The sequence below is a fragment of the Mustela erminea genome, chromosome 11 (genome assembly GCF_009829155.1).
Source record: "Mustela erminea isolate mMusErm1 chromosome 11, mMusErm1.Pri, whole genome shotgun sequence".
Classification (NCBI taxonomy): domain Eukaryota; kingdom Metazoa; phylum Chordata; class Mammalia; order Carnivora; family Mustelidae; genus Mustela; species Mustela erminea.
The window spans coordinates 85,388,132-85,402,543 of NC_045624.1; the positions used below are offsets into that span (position 1 = coordinate 85,388,132).

Consider the following 14,412-nt stretch of genomic DNA (forward strand, 5'->3'; position numbering starts at 1 on the left):
CTCTGCTCTCTGAAACAAGCAGGTTCCAAAGGAAAAGACTTCACAGTGTTCATGATGAGAACTAAATCTATTCTGCAAGCCCCTGTGGTGTTGGATTGGTATTGGGGTGTCAGTACATATATTGCACACAAGAGCAGGGAGGAGGAATAAGAAAGAGCTAAAATGGAGTGGACTGACTCAGAAGGGTGCCTATTCACAGACTGTGACAGAACAGTGGACACAGACTTGAGAGGGGATAAACCTGGTGGAAGAGATGAACTTCCTTCCTTCCAGCACAAAATTGCTAACATTTTGTAATTCTTGGCCACCAAGATAAGCCAGCTCTCAAGAAAAGAACTTCGTGAGAACTAAGTCTATTCCCCAGCAATACCAACACACCCTGCTTATTTGTTAGAGTGCCTGGATCATAATGCATTTCATGTGGGAGACTTGCTGTAAGAACAGTGGAAACCAAACAAAAATCCAGACGCTATTGGCACTGGAGGGAAAAAAGTTACAGTGTAAATCTTCTAAATTAAACACAGTTTATGCATCACAGAATTATGTGACAATGTCAAATAATAGCAATGCCTCCTTAGCAACTGGATAGCACTTAATTTACAAAAGGCTGGACACACATACTAGCCAGGTCATTCTGCAAGGACTCTGTCAGTGAGTTGCATAACCAAGGGACCATATCTTAAAGTTGGAGAAATGGAAAAGATCCTTTCTCTTGGTGGAAAATAAAATATAATAAAAATTAAAAGTCCAACTTTGGTCTACCATGCATAATGTGCCAAAGCCTATATCACAGTCTTCAGGCAGGCCTGTTCTTCTCTCCAGGAACAAAGAAGAGTGATGGAGGGGTGGGAGAACATAGATTCCTTCCTCTTTCTAAAATCATTATGTAGGACTAACAAAGTATGCATCTACATGGAATGTAGGTAGTAGCCTCTCCTACGGGAGGATGTCAGAGCCCAAGCAAAGTAAGGAGAATGTCCACTTAGCCGGGCTCCCCAGGGCTGATGTCCACACTTCATTGGAGGAGGCAGGCATCCAAGTGAGGCAGGCAAGAGGGGTTTGGGCCAGCGGGGGGAAGGGCCATGGTTTAGAATGTGGGCGTCTCCAGAGTGTGAGAAAACTGAGTTGGCACAAGACCTAGAGCCCAAGTGCACAGGAAAGTGGTCTAGTCACAGATGGTGACCCTAGAGGACATAAAACAGGTGGTTGGAGGTAGAGTTTAGTGGTATAAGAAGCTCATCTATGGAGCACCTGGGTGGTTCAGTCCACTGAGCATCAGCTCTGGGTTTCAGCTCAGGTCATGATCTCAGGGTCCTGATACCAAGCCCCATGTTGACCTCTGTGCTCAGTGTGGAGTCTGCTTCAGACTCTCTCTCCCTCCTCCTCTGCCCCTCCTGCTCTCTCTCAAATAAATAAATAAATCTGGAATTAAAAAAGAAGAAGAAGAAGTAGTAGTAGTAGTAGTAGTTTGTCTACTCATGGGATTAGGGACTAGCTTGTGTGGAATGTCAGAATCAAGAGAGTTTAAGGGGGTTATTTGCACAGGAAAGGAGGCCACGGCAATGGGAGATTAGTACATACAGGGAGGGGAAAGATAGATCAAATAAGTAAAAATATTAGGAAAATGGGAACCTGGCTTCCCTAGGACACATAGTTACAAGTATGAAAAGAAAGAGAACTTTTGTGAATTTTGTAGTGTTAGATTGGAATTGGGGTATTGGTGGGAAATCATGATGTTCAATATATCAACTAGATAAATAGGTGAGGCTGAGTGGGAAAACTTCCCTTGAAGCTCATAGAGAAAAATCACGGTTCTGTTTGCAAGAAAGAGGGGGAGGGATTGACTGTTAAGCAGCAAAACTCCTGCCAGTCACTGCCCAGTAGATCATCAAAGTAGGAAGCAAATACCTTTGCTCCAGAATACTCTCACCAATTCTTTGACTTCCTGGGTGTTACCCACAAACCTGTAGTAACTAACCTATAGTGACCCCCTAGACCAGGAGTCAGCAGACTCTTCCTGAAAAGGACCAGATAGTAAATATTTTGGACTTTGTGGACCAAGAGGCAATGTCCTAAACTCTTTGAGCAACTGTTCATCAAAAGGTGAATGATCTTTGTTGGTTTTTTTTCTTCAGCACTTTACATTTGAAAAAAAAAAGATTCTTTCTTCAAAATCAACACATAAACAGGCAGTGGCTAGATTTGTCCCTCAGGCCATAATTTGCCAACCTTGTTCTCCACCCACCCATTCACCCCATCCCCAGCATGCCCTGCTTGGCAGCTCTCCAGGGTCTTAATCTGTAGCTCTGTGACATCTGCAAGAATCCTTGGAGAAAGCCAAAGTCTTAAACCTACTCACGTCTTGTCACTCTTGTCCAGGGCTACCTATGTTCTGGAACACCCATTTCAGCAGAACAAATGGGAGCCAAATTTAGGGACAAAAAATTAAAATTCCCAAGATATCTTTTTTGTCAACAGTGCATTTGCCTCAAAAGGGCCAGTTTTCACGAATTCCAAATATTGAAAGTAAAGTTCTGTTAGAATGTGATTGTATTTAAACATTTACTAGTGATGTGGGTCACTGTAGGCAGTTTGAACGTAAGTTTTTTTCTTTTAAAGGTTTTATTTACTCATGAGAGAGAGAGAGATCGAGCACAAGCCACAGGTGGGGGAAGAGGCAGAGGGAGAGAGAAGCAGACTCCCCAATGAGCAGAGAGCCCGATGCAGGGCTTAATGTGGGGCTCCATCCCAGGACCCCAGCTCATGACCTGAGCTGAAGGCAGAGGCTTAACATACTGAGCCACCCAGGCACCCCTGAACATAAGTGTTTTTAAGTGTCAGGGTAAACCTCTTGGGTCCATTCCACCATTGACTGTCTACCAATGGGAGTGTTTAGTATTGGTTTAGACTTGGTCTGGTCATGTCCTATTGACAATAGGACAATAGGACTATTGTCGACTCTATCCCCACTATACCAATCAGGAAAACCAAAGAGATTAAGTTACATGCTGTAGGTTACACAGTGTTTCAGTCAGCTTAAACTGCTATAACAAAATACTGCATGGCTTCAACAACAGACATTTGTTTGTCATAGTTCTGAAGACAGGGAAGTCCGAGACCAAGATTCTGATAGATTTGGTTCTCGGTAAGGGTTCTCTTCCCTGCAAACAGCTGCCTTCTTGCTGTGTCCTCACATGGCTGAGATAGGAAGCTCTGGGGTTTCTTCCTCTTCTAAGGGCACCAATTCTACTAATTCCCAACATTCATGACTTCTTCTACACCTAATTACCTCCCCAAGGCCCCACCTCTTAATACCATCTCACTGAGAGTTAATGCTTCAACATATTACTTTGGTGGGGTTACAGACATACAGTCCATAACACAGAGTTATCCAGAGCTGGGATTCATACTCTGGGTCACAGGATTCATCTCCCCACACAAGTTCCACAGAAACCTTACACCATTCTAGAATAGTGGATTGTTCCTGCCTGACTGCCATCTTGTTGAGGATAGATTGAGTTTCTTTATTTATGAAATACCTTTTACCATAAAATTCAATCTTCATCGTATGAACTCTGTTTTGAACATTTTGCCAAAAGCTCATAATTATTGGACATTTTCCAATAATAAACTACTTGACAGTATGTAACAATGAGTTTCTTCATTTTTGCTGACAAATTTTCCTAAGAGATATTCATGATAAAATTCACCAAACACCCATGTACTTGAGGACAGAATTTGTTCAAAAGTAAACCTCAGTTGTCTAATGAAGTCATTTTCCTCACCCAAAATAAAAATGAAACTTTTACCAGTACAACAAGGTCAAATTTTTTGTTCCTTGTTTAAACTAACCATTCCATTTTGCACATCTAATGTCAAAAAATATAACAACACTTTCACTTCTAAATACTTAGAGGAAAATTTAACCACATTGCATTAGAAATAGAACTCCCAAGAGTAAAGCACTTAACAATTAAACAATCTGCTTCCATGACTAAATTGTATGTTTTATTTAAACTTAATCTTTAAAAATTTTAAATATTAATACAACACCTGGACTATTCTTAGCAATTATCTCGTTCTGCTTACCCAAAGTAGGACATTTTATCAAAGTTATTTTCGTTTTTAATGCAATATTTCTGATGCACAAAATGGCAGATATTTTAAAAAATTCTTTAAAAATAAAAAATAAAATATTCTTCTCATGTATAGAAACTCTTTTTTTTTCATGTATAGAAACTCTTAAGGGAAAAATAATAATCAATGTCTAGGTTTTTCATTCTGTGTTTTTCTTCTATTTCTCCCTAATTTAAACTTATCCTCAAAAAAGATATATGATCTCTAGAAGAAAATATCCTAAAACCAATCCTACTATATTTCTCAAGTGCCATTAAAAGTCAGAATACTATTTTGGTTATAATAAGTTCCATATAGGTTTGGGCCATGGTGATTATAGCCCAGCATGCAAGCATTGGTTCCAGAAACATACTAACCAATATTTCTATAAGTGTTCCTTAAACTATTAAAAAATATTTTGTAGGGAAAAAAATGATTGCATGGCCAAATAAGTTTGGGAAATTCTTATCAAAACAAAGTAAAACATTATGAAACACTTAAGCATCTGAAGAGAGAAATTTATAACAAGCCCATATCCACTAAATCAATGAAACAAATATTACCCTTTTAGAAACTGAAGTCAAGAAATTTTCTTTAGGACCATCTTTTATGCCTGGAAAGACAGTGTTGTTGATAACTTACTATGGACCTCACTGTGCTTTTTGTTTGTTTGGGTTTTTTGGGGGTTTTTTGTTTGTTTGTTTGTTTGTTTGTTTGTTTTATGAAAATTCTCCCAGCTTCCAGGATGTCACTTATCCATCCTGTTTTTTCCCTGACTCTCCATTTCTGGTTCTCTGCTCCCTTTGTCCCTGTGTTAGACCAGAGAAACCGAACCAACAGGAGGCATCTATCAACCAATGATGGATAGATTGATAATAGATAGATGGATGGATAGATAGATAGATAATCCCCAACCTCTCGTGATGGTTCAACTTAAGATTTTTCAACTTTACAATGGTCAAAAGCTATATGCAGTCAGTAGAAACTGTGCTTCAAATTTTGAATTTGGATTTTTTTCCCAGGCTGTGTGTGATATGATCCTGGCAGCAAGCCACAGCTCCTAGTCAGCCATATGATCATCGGACTAAACAACCAATACACTTACAATCATTCCATAACTATACAGCCATTCTGTTTTTCACTTTCATTACAGTATTCAATACATTGCATGAGACACTTATAACATGATTATAAAATAGGCTTTGTTTTCGATGATTTTGATCAACTGTAGGCTAATGTAAGTGTTCCAAGCATGTTAAAGGTAGGCTAGGTTAAGCTGTAAAGTTCTATAGGTTAGGTGTATTAAATGCATTTTTGACTTAATGATATTTTCGACTTATAGTGGGTTTATTGGGACATAACCCTATCATAAACTAAGGAAGATCTGTGCTCTTGCTCTCTCAAATAAATAAATAAATCTTTAAAAAAGAAAAGGAAAGGAAGGAAACTATCTGAAATTCAAATTTAACTGAACATTTGTGTTTTTTTGTTTTGTTTTGTTTTGTTTTTGAGAAAGAGAGAAAATATGTGTTCGTGCGTGAACAAGGGTGGGTGCAGAGAAAAGGGGCAGAGGAAGAGGGAGAATCCCAAGCAGGCTCCACTCCCAGCATGGAGCCCAATGTGGGACTCAACCTCACAACTCTGAGATCACCGGTCAAGCCAAAATCAAGAGTTGGACATTTAATCTACTGAGCCACCCAGGCGTCCCACACCCTCTATTTTTATTTGCTAACTCTGACAACTCTCACCTGAACTGGGGTTCTACATGGCTTGTACTGGTCCCCCCTCTCCCTCAGCCCTGCATACAGCCCTCAGAGCCTGCCTGACCACCTGCCACTGCCTCCTGCCACTGTCACCAATGTCAGCACATGCTGACAACTCCTATACCCTCATCACTGTGCTCTACTCCCCTACAGGAATCTCACCAGGCTGGAATCCTTCCACACTCACCACCTGGCCTGACTGCAGCCATTTGGCCAAATTCTCTGAAGACTCTTTCTTATGATAAGCCAAGCAGCTACAGAACAGTTTGCCTCTCACTTCACCCAGAACTCACACCACGCTGGCTCTTGATTGAGTTTTCCACCCACACACATACTATCCCCACCTTTCATATAATATGAAGTCTTGTGGGAAGGGGGAAAATGTGGATATATAACTGATAAAAAGCCACCCCAGAGAGGCATGTCACAGCTCAGAGCAGCAGAATGAGCCCCAGAAAGGGGTTTGTGGTCAACATTTTTTTCAACAAGGATAAAGCTGGAAGCATCATGTTTATCACATCAGTGAATTCCACAAGGCTGGATGACATAGCCCACTCCCTGACTTTTGGAATTAGAACCAAAATCAACAAGATGAAATTGAACAGGAATAATAGGAACTGCTGTGTTTAGCTTGAGAACAGCAGTGACATAAGGTAGAATAGTGGCCAGCAGTTCAGATAAAGAAAACCTCAGCATTTTGGTTCAACACAAGTTCAAGGATGGGCATTATGTACGAGTGGAAAAAAATAAGCTTTAGATTCAAGCAAATCCTATCTCAATTCCTCATTTCGCTACTGAATTCTTGTGAACCCAAGTGTCTGTCTCCTCATTGTAAAATTGTGAGAACTGACATGATAACATACATTAAGCATGCCATAGCACTTGGAGGAGAATCTACTGAAGCATTCATTTTTGTTTTGTTCTCTCTACTATAGGAGTCCAGAGGAAATGGGAAGGCAAGCTGTATGCCTAGTATTTACATCCTTTCGTGTCATTTATGTGGGAAAGCCAAGAGCAGAATTTGCCAACCATCAGAAACCAAACAAGCCCCACAAAACACCTAGCCTTAGAGAGAGGAATCGGGTTAATCAGCGAAAAGCATTGCCGGTGAGTGGAGGGGTTCCTGAGACTTAGAGAAAGAACTGGGGCTCATGGCAGACACAGGTGCTACATTCCCATGCAGACCCTATTAAGATGTGATGGGCCCTCAGATGGGAGCCCCTGGAAAGCCATGGCAACTGATCACTAAGAACCCTGCACTGAGCACGATGGTAAATATCCCGGTGCCTAGACTTGGCTCAGAAATCGTGGAGCCTCCTTCCTTCAAGGAACTGAGTTCATTTTGGCAGGAAGCACAAGCGTGGAGGCTAGCGTAGGCTCAAGTCTAGTGTACTTCTTGGGTACATGGGCTGTGAGAGACCTCTAAGATTCCTATACAATCAAGGAGCAGGGCCTGGGGGATGGTGGTGGTCAGGGGTGGTGATTGGGATTGAATTTCACAATTGAGATTGATTTTACTGGCTGCCAAATGAATAGGAACCTGTAGTAAATTGACCTGATGTAGGAGAATAAAGAAATACAACATTTAATTTAATCCATATATTAGGGAATATAATTCACATTCTCTACAAAATTGAAAAGGCTTGTTCAATCAGACTGAACTCAACCACACCACTGTGATTTAACCCGCTTCTCCATGTATCATTTCTTTCATTTGCAAAAAAGGAAAATAATACCTACTTCACCAAGCTCTGCAGAAAACTGCATGAGATAACTTGTAAGACAAATCCTACCCAGTCTCAGTGTAGTGTGGTTGCATTTTACACAAATCTGAATTCTGCAGATTTAACAGAGTGCAATTAAGATATAAGCCTCATTACATGGCAAAATTTGAAATAATGTGAATTCCATTTTACATTACCTTCATGTGGAAAAGCATCCTGAGTTGCTATCATTTGCTAATCATTAATTGGATATAGAGAATAAAAATAAAAGAAGTCTAAGATGACCCCCACATATAATTTGGGTGACAAAAGACAGTGCTATTTCCCAGAACAAGATCAGGGATATGAAATGTTGGAGAGAAATCTTGTAAAGGCAGTGGGAAGGTGGGTTCTTAAAGTTGGGCATACTAGGTAGTAGACACTGTGGAATGAACATTCAAGTGTAGTTGACATTGTAGTTGACAACTTAGCAGACATTGCTGATAATGCATGGGTCTCAGAGGAGAAATCTAGCTGGAGATATACAGATTTGTGAGTCATGAGTAGACAACATATAACTTAAACCATGTCTTTGACATCATACGGAAATTGAGGATGGAGTGAGAAAAACAGAGAAGAAATGATGTAGCCCTTACAAACACCATCATATAAGAACTGAATGGAAAACTATTACCCTAAAGGAATCTTAGATGGGATGATTAGAGAGGTGGACAGAAAGCGAAGAGGGAGTATGGTCACTGAGCCTGAGTTTAAGAGATAGATTTCATGCTAAAGACAGTCGTCATCCACATCAGATCACAGGCCAATAAAGTCATAAAATTTTCATTACCTGTTGAAGGTCCATGGTAAGCCTAGCCACACAGCTTCAGCGAAAAAGTGGGAGCAAAGATGGGCAACAGGAATGTCCACTTTAAGGGAGGTAATACTTGTACTAGGTGCTGTACTAACTGGGTCACACTTGGAAGACTTTTAGCTACAAGACTGATGGTAGCCAGGAACACAGTGGGAATCAGACCCCATGGGGTTAAGTGTCTGAGAACAGTGCATTCGCCATTCCCTATTGCTTTGCCAAAGGACTCCATGAGGCAAACAGCATTATGAGGCTATCCACAAGCTAGGAAGGAAACCATAAATGGTGCAGAGCCTTAAGTGATCTAGGTATCTCTATCCTGGAGAGAGGGCTTTCCATGCAAAAGTTTTAACTTGAACCTGAGTGTCCAAGACACAATTTGGGCTGCTGCTTCTCCTATTGATTTATCTGTAAGTTTTATCTGACTCTGTAATAAATCATTTGAGTGAATATTTATTGTCTTGTGGTGTTTTCTCTTACACTACCACTTGAAGGACCAGGAAAAGGAGGGAGCTGAGCATAAGAATAGGAAGTGATGCAAGCAACTTTTACCTGAGGAGCTCCCCTGCCCTTCAAAGGGTTGCGTGACTCAGACTGGAGAGAACACATGGTCCACTCTAGAGAATTGTCCAAAAATAGAGAATTTTTAGAAGATGGCAACCAGGAAAGTCTCAGAAGTGGAAACGGGGAGGTTGAGACTACAAACTGTCATACAAGTATAAACCGTTGACTGAACTGGGAATTTGTGACCACATAAGGACTACAAAATAAAATTATGTTTATGTAATTGATAAGTGTGGTCTTAATCCTTGGGGATGCAGGAAGAGAGATGAGAGACAGAAGGTACCAGGGAAGCTGCTTTCTCTGATATGAAGAACGACTTTCTAATCATCCAGTCTTTCCCCAAGTGGGACAGAATAACCTCAATGTCACAGCCTCTCCAACACTCAAAGTGTTAAGCTAGAGGCAAGATAAACATTGCCGTTAATGGAGATTTTTCATTCCCTTGGCCTCCTCATATTTCCATCTGGAAGCACTTCGGTAACACCAAATGCCTCTCTCTCAACCCTCATGCCTCTGCAGGAGAAAAGGAGAGACAAACTGACTGAGAAGTTTGGGAGAAAGAAGGAGGCCTACAAGTCAGCTCCAGCTCTGCTATGCCTGACCTGAATGCAAGATGCCACATCTGACTGCTCTGAGTGGCCTGAGGAAGGTCTGCCATTGTCCAGCTGTGCCATGACTGAGGGTGAGTTAATCTGATTCAAGGGTGAGGCACCTAGCAAGCCACCTTGGTCAGTGATCTTAATCCATAGTTTCCTATCAGCTGTCTCAGATTAATATTGATATCTCCTCTATTTGTCAACTTTTCAATTAGTTGCAAACTCAGACAAGGAAGAGATGTTATTATATTGTCCCTAAAACCTCACATGTGTCTGTGAGGAATATTGTCCTGGGAAAAAGTTTGGACCACATAACTGAAGTTGTTTTCTATGTAGGATTCTATGACTTTATGACTCTTCCGATATTCCTAGGACCTTCTAACTTCATGTCTTATTGACATTTCAGGTTCAATGAATCTAAAATTTAAATTATCTTCCCCCCGAAACAAGCTCACTCTCCCCACATTGCTGCACATCAAAGGCACAAATGGCCTCATATTCATTCAGATTTAAAAGGTTAAATTCCCAAATGGTAGGGAAGTTGAAAATGTCCCTACCGTAATCGCAAATCAATGCCAACGTCAGTGAATGGTGGTCCAAAGCCCAACTATGATTGACATGATTCAGTGAAAGTGTAGAGAAGAAAAGGCCAAAGTCAACATCCAGAGATGCTATCAGGGAGCTTGGAGATGAGGGGAGAGTGAGAATCTTATCATGAATGCAAATAACTAATTCCCAGAGGAGAAAAAAAGGGGGGGGAGGGTATTTCAAGAAAGAAATATTGTCAAATGCTACAGAAGGAATAAGGCAGATGCAAGGTGAGCATGGGCTATTGGATTTGATTTTAAGAAATTCCTGGAATGGGAACAAGTTTGTACCAGTGGGGCTGAAAGGGCAAAATCATTCTTCATTCATTCACTTAACCAACATTTATTGAGCATCTAGTGGTTGTGAATTCAAAGCATGTAAGACACTGTCCCTGTCCTCAAGGAACTTACAGCCCAAGAGGAAAACAGGAAATAAGGAATTATAACAGACAGTAAAGAAGTGCCTCAGGAGCTCTAGGAACACATATGATGGGCATCTAACTGAGATTAAGGTAGAGGACCAAAGAGCAAAGTTGACATCTGACCTGCACCCAAGCAGGAGTTAGCCGGTGGAAGAAGATGAGAAGGGGCTCTGTACAGGAAGGGCTTCGTGGCTGAAGGGAGGGTCTTGCCCTTGGCTAATGGGAGTAACTTAGCGGGACTGGAGCCAAGGATTCCTGTGGGAAAATGGTGGAGAATGATGTTGAGCGGCAGGCAAGGGCTACAACATGAAGGGCCCTGGGGGGGAGGGGCGCTAAAGCCAGTGGTGAGTCATTGAGTGATTTTAAGCAGGAAAGGAATGTGAGTAAATGTGACTTTAGAGGGGCATCTGGGTGGCCCCAGCGGCTGAGCATCCGACTCTTGATTTTGGCTTAGGTCATGACCTCAAGGTCATGAGATCAAGCTCTGCATCCATTCAGCATTCAGATCGGAGTCTGCTTGAGATTCTCTCTCTCCCTCACTCTCTGCCCTTTCCCTCACTCTCTAAATAAAAAAGTAATAAAATCTATTTTTTAAATGTGACTTTAAAAAGACAGCTCTGGGGGGCAACTAAAAAAATGAGTTGGGAAGTCAAGTTCAAGAGTAGATGGTGGAAGCCCCATTTAAATAGCTTTGATAATGTCACTGATAGGTATTAAGTACCAAAGAGAATGGAGAGGAGACAGTAAGAGAGATTACAAATTTAAAAAGAAAAGAATATGCAATGTGGGTTAAAAGAAAAAAGTCAAAGGTAATTTCCAAATTCTACCTAGGTCAATTGAGTCAATGATGATGTCATTCATTTAGAAACAGGATAAAGAAGAAAAAGTTGGACAAGGAAATGATGAGTTCTATTTTGGAGATGGTGAATTGGCTTCTACCTTTGGAACACCCAGGTCAAGACTGTTCAAAAGCAATTTCTGAGTGTCTCAGTGGGCAGATGGGAGGTCAAGAAGTTGACGACATATATAAATATAATATATGTAAAATATATATCTAAATATATATAAATATACAAATATTGTATAAATATATATACATATATAAAAAGAAAGTCAAGAAGTTTGATGACATATATAAGGAGAAAAATAGAATATTAACTCAGAAGAGAAGCAGGATCAAAAAATGTTTTAAAGATCTTATTTATTTATTTGACAGAGATCACAAGTAGGCAGAGAGGCAGGCAGAGAGAGAGGAAGGGAAGCAGGCTCCTCGTTGAGCAGAGAGCCCAGTGTGGGGCTTGTTCCCAGGACCCTGGGATCACAACCTGAGCTGAAAGCAGAGGCTTTAACCCACTGAGCCACCCAGATGCCCCTCAAAAAATGTTTTAAAGGAGTGAGCTGAATACATTTATAGACATCAGGGAATAAATCAATGAAGAGAAAGAAATTGAAGATGATGGGGCCGGGAAAGGCACAGGGAAGGAGCAGGGGTAGAACTCTCTCTTATTTAATTTTACCTTGTGGTGCAATAAAAGGAGAGTTGTCTTCTGAACATAGAGCACAAACTCTTGAGTTAATTAGTAAATTGCTTCAGCGCAGATCACAAGCCATCAAAAACAGATGGCAAACTGCTAAAGTGAATTAGACTCCACCAGCCATTTCAATGGAACATTGTATGGTATGGAAAGAAAAACACTTGGCAAGACAAGAAGCATGAGTCAGGAGTCAGTGTTGAGTATGAGTCATGCATATAAGATCAGTAAAAACCTGGCTGTGCTCCGAACTTAATGCTTCTGAGCTTCCCACTCCTCCAGTCACTCAGGCTCAAAGACACCCTGTCAGGCTCCTTGCTCACTCTTTCACTCCACAGACTGCTGGTCCCAGAATTCTCTTAACACTTTGCTTCCCACGTGGGTCATTCCCTTCCTATGCACGCACATGTGCATTGGCAATGAGTTTTTTTTTTAATTTCAGCTTTTTTATTGATGTGTGGCTGACATACAATATTATATTAGTTTCAGGTGTACAACGTAGTGATTCAACATTTATATACACAACAAAGTGATCACCACAGTAAATCTCGCTGCTGTCTGTCACTATACAATGTTGTTATATTTGATTAACTCTGTTCCCAATGCTGTACCTCATATCCCTGTGTCTTATTTATTTTATAATGGGAAGTTTGTACCTTCTTATCCCCTTCCCCTAGTTCACCCATACTTCCACCCTCCTCTTCCCTCTGGCAACCACCAGTTCGTTCTCTAGATCTATGTGTCTGTTTCTGTTTTGTTTTGCTTGTTCATTTGTCTTTTAGAATCCACGTATCATTCCCACCGATGCAATCCTTGTGCTCATTCTTCAGGAAAGCCCCTTCGGTTTTCAGACTTCACCCCTCCCCCACAGCCCTAGGGCAGGGGGAGGAGAAGGAAGACAGGTAAAGGGGAAAGAGAGCCGCTTTCTAAGCTGGCCATCATGTCACTGCCCAATTATTTAAGCCCAGCATCTGAGTGGATACTCAAGGCCTCAACAATTTAGCCCCATCCAATCATTCCAATTCTATATCTTGCTGCTCCCAACGTAAACTCTTCATTCCCACCAAACTGACCTTCCTCAACCACCCTTGAAACATTTCTCCCATTTTCTTGTCGTTATTTTTCTTTCAGTTCTTTCAACAAATATTTCACAGAGAGAAGCCTCCCCTGACAGAGTAGCATACTCTAGTCATTCTTATTTTTAAGTGAGATATAATTGACATACAGCATTATATTAGCTTCAGGTTTACAACACAGTGATTCCATTTTCGTAAATATTACAAAATGATCACCACAATAAATTGAGTTAATATCCATTACCACACAGCATTTTTTTCTTGTGATGAGAACTTTTAAGATCTACTCTCTTAGCAATTTTCAAATATATAGAATATTATTAACTATAGTCACCATACTGTACATTATATTCCCATGACATTTATTTTATAACTAGAAGTTTGTCCCTTTGATCCCATTTACCCATTTTGCCTACTCCCCACACTAGTTCTCTGGCAACCACCAACCTGTCCTCTGTATCTATGGGTTCAGTTTTTTGTTTTTTTTTTTTTTTTCATTTTGTTTCTTTTGCTTTTGTTTTAGATTCCACATATAAGCGAAATTATATAGTGTTTGTCTGTCTTTCTCTGACTTATTTCACATAGCATGATGCCCTCAAGGTCCATTCACATTTTTATAAATGGCATGATTTCCTTCCTTTAAATGACTGGATAATGTTCTGTTGTGTAATATACAGATATAGATACAAATATATAGATATAGGTATTACCCCATTTTCTTTCTCCACTCTTCTGTTGATGGACATTTGGGTTGTTTTCATGTCTTGGCTATTGTCATTATTGCTGCAATAAACATGGGGGTGCATATGTCTTTTCAAATTAGTGATTTTGTTTCTTTTGGATAAATATCCAGAAGTGCATCAGCTGGATCACGTAGTATTTCTATTTTTATGTTTTGAGAAACCTTGATACTGTTTTCCATAAAGATTGTACCAATTTGCACACCCTATCAACAGCGCACGAGGGTTCTCTTTTCTCCACATCCTCTCCAACACTTATGACTTCCTGTCTTTTGAATACTAGCCATTCTAACAGGTGTGAGGCAACGTCTCATTGTGGTTTTTGATTTACATTTCTCTGGTGATTAGTGATATTGAACATCTTTTCATGTGCATTGGCAATCTGTATGTCTCCTTTGGAAAAATGTCTATTCAGATCCTCTGCCCACTTTTTAATCAGATT

General features: G+C 40.4%; 1 protein-coding gene and 1 long non-coding RNA gene across 6 annotated transcripts in view; one reads left to right on the plus strand and one right to left on the minus strand.

Annotated features, from left to right (window-relative positions):
- FBXL13 (F-box and leucine rich repeat protein 13) overlaps window positions 1-14,412 on the minus strand; it is a 247,282-nt gene that overhangs the window by 172,577 nt on the left and 60,293 nt on the right. The window lies entirely within an intron of this gene.
- The window catches only part of LOC116569670, a 58,959-nt gene that overhangs the window by 784 nt on the left and 43,763 nt on the right, over window positions 1-14,412 (plus strand). The window contains exons 2-3 of the long non-coding RNA XR_004277126.1: window positions 6,815-6,986; window positions 9,537-9,699. This is a non-coding gene — a long non-coding RNA (uncharacterized LOC116569670). The remainder of the gene's footprint in view (window positions 1-6,814; window positions 6,987-9,536; window positions 9,700-14,412) is intronic.